General features: G+C 40.3%; 1 protein-coding gene across 2 annotated transcripts in view; it reads left to right on the top strand.

Moving 5' to 3' along the window:
* The first annotated feature begins 7849 nt into the window (after positions 1–7849).
* The window catches only part of gcgra (glucagon receptor a), a 34332-nt gene continuing 29836 nt past the window's right edge, over positions 7850–12345 (top strand). The window contains exons 1-2 of one of the 2 annotated variants that reach the window (XM_041063000.1): positions 7850–8126; positions 10439–10517. The gene's annotated coding sequence lies outside the window, so the exon portion shown is untranslated. The remainder of the gene's footprint in view (positions 8127–10438; positions 10518–12345) is intronic. The other variant, XM_041062999.1, reaches the window with a different exon arrangement.

The raw sequence follows: 12345 nt of genomic DNA on the forward strand, positions 1-12345 counted from the left end.
GATGTTTGTGTGGGGTGAGCGACTGAGCTGAACTGATTCCTTCTAATGGGATTTTGACATGAACGTATACAGTTGGAACTAACCGAATGGCCTGTAGCCAAAATAGGAAGAGCGGGCATCCCACCAGCTTTCCACCCATTATTACAATTATGCCACTCTAAATATGCAGTAATCACCATAATTACGGCCCTTCAGTCCTGGGGTGGCTAACCAACAAACAAACAAGCCAGAGTTTCATTTAGCAATCACTTCTTAATGGAGTTAATTATGGAATCAAACAACAGGAAGTGATGAAGTTTTTTTTTCTTTAGTTTTTAAAATGCATGAAGGGCTGCAAGACAAAATACGCTGCTGAAAGACTCGTCACAATAACAGGTGTTTTGCGATTAATAAAACCAGTGAGCTGATTCATGTCAGAGCAATATGGACACAGGCTCAAGATTAATAAAAAAAAAAGGCATTGAGACAGACATCTCTTTCAAGATGATTTACAGCTTTGTGATGCCAGTTGAACACAACAATAACATGAAAATAAAACTGCTATCAGAGAGTAGAGTTCAGGTGTACAACAGTAATAATTAAGTATTAAGATCAGAGCTGTGTGGTATGAGACAGTACTCAAACAGGTCTGGAATAGGGATTTTATTGTACTCCGTGTGTGTGTATTGTATCTCCTGAAGGACACTGCTGATCAGCTCATTATGGAATTAATTACCAATATTCTGAATTTTAATAATTTTGTGCCTTTATCTGCTCTTTCCACTTTTCACACATAATTATACTCTCAGTAATCTCATTTTCACAGGGCCTGTTAAGTCAAGCATTGGCTCAGTGACACAGCTGAGCTGCGTTTGGGTGAGAGGGGAATTTAAGGTCAATTGCCACTTGGAGTAACAGAGTAAATGTTCACGTTTTAAGTCAGTACAGCAGTTATGGGATAATGTTGCTGTTTTGAACTGTCAGAAAATGTATCTTGGAGCAAAATTAAAACCAAATCGTGCTGACAGAGAATTTAAACCACTAACTGAGCATTTGATTGTTTTAATTTTGCTGTGATGACAGAATATGCAGTAGCTGTTTGCAGAACTGTTTTGTTTGTTAAAGCAGCAACATGGTAGGGGTGGTTACCTCTCACAAATCCATCCATCTCATCCATCCGAGACTCTAATTAATCTGGGCAATAATAATGGACCCAGTTCTGCAAACTGTTGATGTTTCATATTTCCCAAAGTACATAACCTGCCTAATGTTTTGCTAAATTATTTGTTAACAGAGACACTCACTTTGCAGCTTGTCTGCAATGGACTGTGAAATGCATTGGAAGGACTGAATAATTTAATCACGAGAGCCTTATGAATAGAAAACTAAACTCATCCTGTTATGATTTCTTCGTGAATGTTAACCTCCTTCTGTACAACAGTTACATGCTTCTAAAGCTCCACATTTTATTACACAGAAATAAAAAATAAAAAAACGGAAAGAAACAAAAACTTTTGAATCATACACTGCATTTTGAAATCTCCTGTGTTGTTGTCAAACGCTGCCAGAAGGAGCTTTTATGTTTGATGAATTTGAAAGGGAATATCCTGCTGGGCTGCTATTTTGCCTGTGTTTGTTTAATTTATTGGAGACCAATAAACCACTTAACCACAATTCAGGTCTTTGAGGAGTTTTGAGTCTGGTTTGGATTCTCTTTCACATCACCTCAGCATTATTCGGTGAATAATTCACAGAAATCTGTAACATGAACCTGGCTGGATGAGAGAGAGAGCTGGCCTGGCTTGAAATCTACAACGTCAAGGAGGGACGGGGGCGGGGGGTGGGGGGTAAAAGAGTGTGTCTTTGTTGGTTAGTAGTTGTGTGAATAGGGAGATAACACCATCCGTCAAACGGCTATTTTTACACTCAGGGACATGGTCCAAGTCTGTGACATGAGCTGCGAGGCTCTATTGTATCACTGTAGTCCACAGGAATAAACACCTGCCGCTGTTCTCAGAATAATTATACACACTGTTTGAGCTGCCCTGTCAATATGTAGCCCTGTCAGTGCTCGCCATCCACAAAAGAATCTATACATAAGTTCATATATGGGTTGATCCCAGAGAGACACTCTGCAATGCAGTGGATCCTTAAACTGGGAACCTGGAAGGTGAAAACATTTAACATTCACTTTCTCTTTAACTTCCACATGAGTGGTAGAGAAAGGGGTTAGACTGAACTTTAAAGGCCACAAAAACATATTTTCTCTGTCAGCTTCTCTTACTGTGAGTGATGTGATCCAACATGAACACATTTTCTGCCAAAGTTAGAAGAGCTCTGTTTATTCTCCGTTAAAGATTTCTTCTTTTTGTGCTTTTATCTCTGCTGTTGTCGCTGGTTCGAAGTGGGCATGGTTCAGCTGATAAAAGGTGACGCCACATTTGAAATATAACATGAACACAGGTGTGACTGCCTGCTTAGCTTATGAGTGTTAGACTCAGTGCTGTCAATGAGAAAAGTGCAGAATTTGACACCAAGTTTTTAGGGGCTTTAAACTTGCTGGAAGTTCATGTTGGTCCCGAGAGACATTGTTGCAAAGCAAGGTTTAGTCTCTGTGTTCAGGATCCTCACAATAAAGCCACTGAATAATGTTGTTATAGCTGACACATGACAGTAACTGCTAGTTAAACAAGACCCTGTTGTAAATATTATATATTTGAGTTATACAATATTTGTTTGAATTACAGAATTCCTTTCCGGGTGAAGAAAAGCTCAGCTGTTGGAGTTATGAAGCCTTTTTAAAACCTGTAGGATAAACTGAGAATACATCACTGTCAAGCTCAAAGCAATGTTTAGTAGCTCCACGAAGGTTCATCGGAGAAGTTACAATTACTGAAAATGCATTAACATCTCTTTAGAATATCCTCAAATCTGCTCATACCTACATTATATTTGTTCATTATAAGTTTATATAAAGCTTATAAATGACAAACATCATTCATAAAAAGCTCTGAACCCAGCCAGCACTCAGAGAGAGTGCTGTAGTTTCACTTAACCCTGTGGGGGGAGAGCTGACGTGTGATAAGCGGTGCCGCCCACCCCGGGTCTCTGTAGTGGCCTCCCCAGGGAGAATCATACTCTAGCCAGCTGGCTGTCATAGGTGAGAACAGAGCTGATAGCCTTTCAACATGACTGTACATCTATCAGCCTGTCTCTGCCATTACCGCTGATGGACAGCTGGCTGAAGAACACTCAGACCTTCTCATGTGCGCAGGGAAATGCTTTAATGGAAACATGCACAGATTGGCTATTTGTACGTTGCCTCAAGTTGCCTGGTTTGGGGATATATGTGTGTTGTTCCATTACGTGTTGCTCAGCAACTCCTTTCACTCACCTCATTCCATTACAGTGGCTCTGGTACGGCCACTATGGACTCTTTCTTTTCAAAGTGAGAGTGGTCAAAATTCATTAATTTGGGTGGCACCTTATTTTCTCTCATTTAGCCTCTAAAACAGAGAGCGTGTTAAAAAGGAAAAGATGTAAACTTACGTTAAACAAGTCAAAGTCATGACTTGAGCCTTAAGTGACGTTCAGATCATCACAGTTCAATGACATGTAGCTTTATGGTGAAACATTGACAAAGCCCTCATTGATGCTTCCTCTATTAAAACCCTAGAATACTTGAATAGAAGATAATATGTTGAATAATGAGGAAGTGAAGCGTGGAACATCTATAGGATGGCATTTATTGTTGCCTCATGTGCCCCACATATAGCACATGTACAGTAATTACTTTGAAACCCAAGATGTTTCTGGCCAATCACTGTATATTGTGAACAAAAAGAAGTCCCTACAACGAAAGCCTCAAATCAGGTCTAATACTATGAAAGAATGTTTGTATGCCACAGCGCACTGATCTCATTGTCTGGCATGGAAAATACGATCCTACCGAATGCCAGCTGAATGGCCAGATTCAAAGAGCGTGACCAGACTCTGAAAACAAACTTGTCTCAGAGGGCCCAGGGGGACCAGAGACCAGGCCATGACTGACTCAAACACACACTGCCGCGTATTGCACTCTCACCTGTCTATTCCCACTGCCAGCTTGCTTGTGCAGACCTTTTTCACCTCAGCACAGAGTGTTCCAAACACTATTCTAACTAAGTTTTCATGGAAGTAAGCAATGTTCAGCAGAAATGTTTCACCTTGTCTGATGAGAAGTTTATCTCTGCAGCAGCAGTATGCCCCACAGGTTAAATCTGAATAATCTATTTATTCTGATGTAAATGAATACCTCAACAACATGGGAAAGTTATTTTTACTTTTATGTGTTTAGGTAGCACAGGAGGTGTACAGTGGTGCGTTCGGACTGTATTACACTCCAACAGTTGTTGCAGCCACATGAACTTAGTCATGTTCCAAAACCAGAAATCATTATGACTATGTCAGTGGTTTAATTCGTTGAACTATACATACAGTGTTTACTCTAGCTTTTGCAACGAGGCTAATCTCTCCTCAAATATTTACCTTGTATACTGTTGCTGACAGATTTGTGTGCTGTCATGTGACTAGATAGCAGACCTAGAAAATGTGAAGATAGCATCCTGCAGAGAGAGCAGAGAAAAAGAGTGGGCGAGTGGTTTCAGAGGGAAACACCAAGAAAATCACAACTATATCTTTTTGTGTGTGTCTTTTAAGACACCAGAGAGCTGTATTTTAATATTTCATAATGTTATGCATCTCATTACTGGCATTAATTCAGCTGTGTCTCTCAGTGTGTTGGCATTGGTCCACTGGCTCCCTCTGTTGGATGCTCTGGGGACTGATCCCCACCCCTCCCATACACATCCAACACACATACGCCCACACACACTTTCACTGTCATTTGGTAGTACTAAATGGCTTTTGCTATTTTCAGCTGCAACACTCTTGCATATGTGAATAGATGTGCCCCATGGGTCTGTTTTAAAGAAGGGGGGATATGTCTTATTGTTGGTGTTGTTAAATTATCAGACATTTCTCTTTTTATAGCTCATGGCCTCTAGAAAAAAAAGATACAGATGGTGCAATGATCAAATAGTGGTTAAGCAAGACACTATTGTTATTTAGAGTCAAATAGAGCCTGTAAATGTGCCCGTAGGCTAAATCAGATGCTGTTACATATAATGTCTCAGAGGCCAGGGGGTGGAAAACATATATATCCGGCTCCTGACTTATTTCCACCTGATTTAAAAGCCTTTCGGTATAGAGGCAGTGATGCCTTCCTAGTGGAGGATATCATCACATTTTGTGTGACACTGTAGCCACAGAGAGCTCGAGGCACTTTTAGAATCACAGCTCAGTCTAGTCTTATTCTTGCATATCTCATGTTTCACAGCAAGAGGACAAAAGTCACAGAAGCTGCTGTTTGCCTTTTCTTGCCTCGTTCAAAGCCAGGCATCTTCAACAACAGCTGCTACAGGACATGGCTGATTAAAAAAAGAATGTGTAGGTGGAGAAATCTGATCTGCTGAAACTGTTCACTACTATTGGCAATTCATGGCTTTTCTTAGAGTAAATAAAGAAAGGTTGTTTAACAAGAGGTGAAAGGGTTAATAGATCTAAAGCACCACTTTAATAATAACAACGTTTCATGGAAAGATGTAGCCCAAAGTGCTTTAAGATTACAAAGAAAGGTCAAAAAATAAATGAGAATAAAGCTAAAGTTTGAAACAACAACCTAACAAACAAACAAAAAAATAATAAGATGCAAAAAGATGCATGACCAGAAGGCAGAATAATAAAGTAGGTCATACAATAATACAATAAATAAAATAAATGGCAGAAAACTGTTTTCCAATATTATATTAGAGGCAGAGCTCTGTTCAGCAGATCATTGCTTCAGCCCTGCAGAGCTTATTGACACACGCAGAAGGTCCTTGAACCCTGTTTATGAGCAAAGTTCTTTTAAAAAAAAAAGTATGTGTGTGTTTTGCAAGAAGAAACACAGTGTTTTGTTGGGGGATTCACTACAGCAGCATACAGCACTCTGTACATGCATCTCATTTAAGTGTTGTAAGGACGGGATTTTATTCACAGTGGGACATGCGGTCAAAGTCACTGCAAGGCAAGGTGACTGATTAGCTGGTTAAGCGTCCAAGAAATTCCCCAGACTGAGTATTAATATACTGTGAGGCTCTGTGATGGGAAAACTATTTCCCCATTTATTCACAAAATGCTGACAGTATTCAATGCATTTTCAGTAGCTTGCTCAGTCTAATCCTTTGTGTTCACATCCATCTGACCTTACGCCACAGCGCAATCCACATTTCTCACAGGATGGATCCCCTGCTCAGAGCATAAATTCAGATTCAGTCGGGGATGAATATCACTGAGGAAAGCATTGATTACTTCAGCTTGACATTTCAGTAGAGATCACACAAAATTCAACCCTCATTTGCAGTAAAGAACTATTCCTGCACCCAAAGCTATTTAATAAAAGCATTAGTTCTGCTCAGTGTATGAAGTGAAATGGCCTTGCCAAGGGTAAAGACACACAACAGTTTTGTAAAATGACAACTGAGGGCACATTAGAGATACAAGGCGCCAGGAGAGAGCGGGACAAAGTTCAGTCAACCAACAAACTATTTGTGAAATTGGAGTGAAGTTTGGAGATGGTAGGTCTCTCACAGACACACACAAACACAAATATATCTCAAAATATAATATTGTCAAAAGTTATAATAAAATAGTTTGGCTTTATGAAGTCCCTACAGAAATATTATTAATATGGTGGTAAGAGGACATCTCACATGCACACACACAATCTCTTATAAATCATAAATTTTTAAAGAAGTAGTTCCACAAGAAATTCAATTACTTGCATTCTTGATATGAGTTTGCTGAGAAGATTGATACCACTCTCATGTCTGTGTGGTAAATATGAAGCCAGGATCCAGCAGCCGGGTCCCTGGAGATGCTGATTGGTGGATTTTATTACGTTCGGACAGAGCTAAGCTAGCTGTTTCCATGCATATTTACCATGCAGATATGAGAGTGAGATTAATATTCTTATCTAGCTCAAGAAAGCAAGGTGCTGGTAGGGAGACTTTGCTCCCCTTGGACAGGGCTGGGGTAGCTGCTTTACCCTGCTTCCAGTCAACAGTCTAAGTTTAGTTAAGACCAATTCATGGTTTCCGCATCCTTGTGGCCACAAGGGTCTGTCTTAAATTCTGCTATTTGTCATCTGTATTCCCCATCCTTGGTTCAGTTCTGGTGAAGCTACCACTTTTTCTTCATCTTACTGTTAGAGGGTCACCCCCATGTTTTCAAGTGCATATACATACATGTGCCTGTGTGCACATCCTGGGCTGTGTGTCCACGTTTGTCCTGGAGTTTCACCAAGGCTTCACTTTGCTGCTGGTGGCTGCAATCTGTCATGCAGAGATGAAAGTGGTGTCGATTTTGGCAAGAGAGCAAATAAGCGTATTTCAAGCTTTTCCTTTAATGAGTATTTCAAATTACATTAATTGATTGCCTAAAAATGTACATTATATTAAAAAATGTTATTTTAAAAATAATAACACCAGAAGTCAAGTCAGGGGCTACTTTCAAAAAACAAAGAAACAAACAAAAAAAAAACCATTATGATCAGAAACATGTCAATTTATTACGAGAAACACAACACACACACACACACACACACACACACACACACACACACACACACACACACACACACACACACACACACACACACACACACACTATTCCTGGCCCGAGGTTTAGACCCCCCCCCCCCCCCAGATTCTCCCTGTTACGTCACACGGGTACGGGGAGCGCAAGAAAGCAGCGGTGCGGCTCGCGCTCACTCAGCCAATGGTGCCAACCGCGCTCGCACACCTAAAGCGTGTACTTTACTTGTTAACTTTAATTCCATTTTAAAGCCTTTTCTTTAAAACCACAGACAGTTCACACTCTTTGCAGTCGCTGACAGGACAGCGGACTTGTTCCCGAAGCTGCACGCAGGCGGTAATTTTATTTTAAAAGTTGGATTACAGCGGAGCCACTTGAGCTGAGAGGAAATATTGTCTGCCAGATGCTGCTCAGAAGATGAGCAGCACTGAAGTACAGGTTGGGGAAATCAGCGTAATCCCGTGCTGTCAACGGTAATTCGCCTTTTATTTATTTTATCTAGTTGAACGGAATTTCCACATGTGCTTCAAATGAGCTGAATGTCATCACTCACATGGAAAAAAACAAACAAAAAAACATTCGTAGACGCAGTAATTCTTAACAGATCTTTGCACAAATATCAATTAAAACCTGACTTTATAGGAAGACCATGCGTTTGTTTTTAAGCGAAACGCGATTTATGGGACTGATCAACTTACTGCTGAGAGCCTCAGACACATATCGGTCACCATGAGCGTGTGATTTTTCGCTTGGTACATGTTGAGACTTATTCAAATTTCTGGAAATGTTCTCAGAGTTTCCAGCAACTGCAGTTAGTGTCACTTATCGCTCGTTTTCAACTGCCGTGTTATCTGGACCATCCTCTATCTGGAGTCTGCACTTGGTCTGCTGCCCAGTCTGTCAGACCCACACGTGTTAAGTCAATGTCAAGGTGCGCTGTGCACAATTACAGTAATGAAGGGTTTTAGATTACAAAATATCTGTTCATCGGCCTCGGCTTGGCCTTTAATCTTTGGTGAAACACAACTGCACAGTTTCTGAAATTTTTTAAATTGCGAGATCAGTTATCGCAGCGTACAAACAAACAAATATATATACAAATATATTCTACTTATTGTACAAAAGTCTAGACACATCTTGCTCTGTACATCCTATTTAGTGCAGAGTAATGTACTAAGTAAAGTATAATAAAACATATTATGTAATATAATATAATATAATATAATATAATATAATATAATATAATACAGGAAATTACTAAATTTGAGAAAAATAAAAATGTATTTTTGAAGACACTATGTCAGACAGCTGAGATTTAACTTTAAAGTAATTTTGATTTTATAAACTGTGATGTTGCATTGCATTCTGCTGTAAGGTGTCAGTGTGTCCACAACAGCAGCTCAGCCTGAATTTTCATTTTCAGCCAAAGCAATGGATCATCTTATCCATGGTTGGGTTGTTTTTAATAATTGAGTTATTCTGCGCGCTTCGTGCAAAGTATTTCCTTTCTTCAGCAGAATTGTGAAACGTAGTCAAGACAAGAAAACTTTATGCATTTTTAAGGCAGCTGCAAATGAACCATGGGCACCCTGTGCTGTGCCTATATTAGAAAAATGTGTCTAATCATGTACCAGGCAGAATAAACACATTAGTGCTTCTCTGTGTTCTTTAACACTGAATAGATAAGAATTTAATTGTTATGGGAATTAAATGTCCAGGAGTGATTTTGATCCTAATTAGACCTACTTGGGCAGCATCATGCAACTGCAACAACAACATGTGGGCCCTCGGTCCCTTGTGCATCTTGTATTCTTCTGCACAGAGTGTGGCTAATAAATGTGCCTATGGTTAGGTAAACACTTCTCACACATAACTAAACAAACATGTTCGTTATTACCGCAACACATCTGTTGCAGTGATATAAGAGATGCTCCTCATCATCACTCATTCATGGAGTGCATACAGGTGCGCTCCATGAATGAGTGATGCCTTGTGCCATGTGTTGTCTTTAGTGGTAATTTGCAAACATTAGCGGGCGGTACAGGTGCTTCAATGCATACAAAATACACATTAGTGCAGTTTCGTGGTGCATAAAGTAATCCTCTGCTTTCTAAGTGCTGCTACAATCAGCAGGGTGAACTTTTCATGGTCACAAGATCCATTATGTATGTGGCTTAAAAACACTGAATGATAATACAGGGTTTAGGGTTGCATTTTCTAACAGGTTGCATACAGTATATGTCTGACCCTTGTATGCATGAAGCGCATTGTGCAGTCTAAAAAAGCCCGCCGGCTAAATTACTCAGACCGTGATTGGCCTCAAGGGGCGGAAGCTGAAAGCCACGAGTGCTTTCTGATCTTTCCACCCCCTCCTGAGAACTGTATGTCAGTGCTGTACACCCTGTTCAGCTCCAGCATCCCCAAGTCTGTCAAAGAACTTTCACTGTTTCATGGCTTTGCCATTGTTGGATACAGATTCTATAATAAAAGAATTGGTGTGACAAAGGATGGCCTGATATTCAGGTTACTCCCCTCTCCTTCCTTTCTCTGTGTAAGTACAAGTTTGTGGCTTGAGCCAAGCAGCATCAGCATCATGCAGTGTTATCTCACTTGCTATTTGTCTTTGAGGCTTGAGCACACACGGTACGAAACCGGGGCTTCGCTATTGTTGTTACAGAAAATCATATCAAAAGCTGTTTAAAATGGTCACCTTTGATGTTATATCACACTGTAAAAAGCTGCTTACAGTGACTTAATGCTGTGTTGTGAAATTGTGCTTTGTCAGGGTGTCAGCAGCAAGTTACAGAGATGAGTAATAACAGATGGTTACAGATGACTTATGTGCCTGTGATGCCTGAAGACAGGTCAGTTCATCTGTCTTTATAAGTTACTTAGTTTTACTCATAGTTCAGGACTAAAAATGAATGACTCAGTGATTTAAGGAAGAACAAGATGGACACATCAGAATAAAGAAATGGGCACTTGCAGAAATATTTAACAAGAAAGTGATTTGGGGTTTTTAGAGAAAAGAAACTTTTAGAACTCAATAAGGGCCAGTATGAAAATTATTGCAGTGGTGAAAGAAGTAAAACCGTATGTTTCACCTCTTCACTTCTTTATATAACTGTTTAATTAACTATATTGCAAAGAGAATATTTATCAAGGACAAGAAAAAACAAAAGACCCTCCCCTGCTCTCCCATAAAAGTCTGACTACCGTATCTTCAGCCAGAACAAAAAATACAATACCCTCCTCCTTTTCTGACCCCGTCTCTCCCCCCAATAATTTTCCTTATAGTCCTGGACGCATGGAAAGTAATAATAAGATGGTGATGTCTTTGTGCTTTGAAAGTTACACTTTCAAACTGCTTTCTGATCCAGGTCATGCAGACATATATAACAGGGCTGCCTGCAAAGCACTTTAGGGCTTTCTCTGTTCACAAACATTCGTTCTTTGATCTGTAACTTGCTAAGTCAAGTGTTGGAAATTCAGGTTGCTGAGTTATCCTGCCTGCAAACATTCAGATTTCTGTCTGTGGTAACTGTGGCTACTGCAGAAATATGGTGAAGACGTTCAGTTGAGAATAACAAAAATGGAGAAGCAGCATGACAGAGATCAACTGACATGGTGAAGTGTACATCCTCACAGCTGATGACCAATGTTAGTATTGTATCGGACACCAATTGCTTTGATCTTTTTGATTTGTGTTTTCTGGATAAACTGTCAAGTATTTAACACTGAAAAGAGGAAAACCTTTTTATCAAACACTTGAAAATGCATTTGATAGATCCATGATGGTATAGAGCTATGCATAATTGACATGCTGCAGGACTGAGGTTAAAGAGGGGTGAACGAAAGAAACACTTGATGTATGAGAAAGGAAGAAGGACAACTTCATATAGTGCATCTCTGCCTTTTGTGGTTTCCTGAGTATACATGATCTAACAAGATGATTGCAAGAGAGGGAGCAAGATAGAGAGAGACAGAGGAGAAATACAATAGCTTTGCTTATGTTTTGCTTTGCTCCCTTCTTTTTCTTTGGGTTTAGTGCAGGAGGAAAGGGAGAGACAAGAAACATACAGATAGAAACAGCCTAAAGTGCAGAAAGACAGACTGAGCGTGCAAACAAAAGAGACAGAACTAAAGAGGGAGGGATGATCAGGAGGCTCCTAGCTGGACGATGGCCCGTGGTGGTGTGGACGACAGGTGTGAGGAGGAGCTTAGGTGTCAGCACCCATCAAGTGACCACGAAGGTCCTGTGCAGCTCTGCAGGCACCGCTTCAAGCAAATCCCCACGATGGATCCAGGGGCGCTAAGAATAGCTTCCACTACAAAGAGCTGTCACTCTGGATTGTAACGGAGCAGCGATAACGGTCTGTTTGAATACCGCCTCTGGGCTCCACTTAGCCCCGCGTGCCATGCAACTCATAACACCTAAACCAGAAACACACACACACACGTGTGTGCACACTCTAGAGTACATGAACAAACACAAACATTCTCAGGTGATCAAATTATTTTTTGAGACAAGTGGAAAAAGTCAGCCCCTCAGAAATGATACAGGCATCCCTTGAGCACAATAATAACAAGTTAAACATTGCACTGTGTCGCACCTTACCTCAGTTTGTGCAATTTCTGAATAATTAAAGGAAAAGTAATAAGGAGCAGTGAGGCATCACTCCTCTAAGAAAA

This window comes from Toxotes jaculatrix, chromosome 18 (genome assembly GCF_017976425.1).
Source record: "Toxotes jaculatrix isolate fToxJac2 chromosome 18, fToxJac2.pri, whole genome shotgun sequence".
In the NCBI taxonomy this organism is placed as follows: domain Eukaryota; kingdom Metazoa; phylum Chordata; class Actinopteri; family Toxotidae; genus Toxotes; species Toxotes jaculatrix.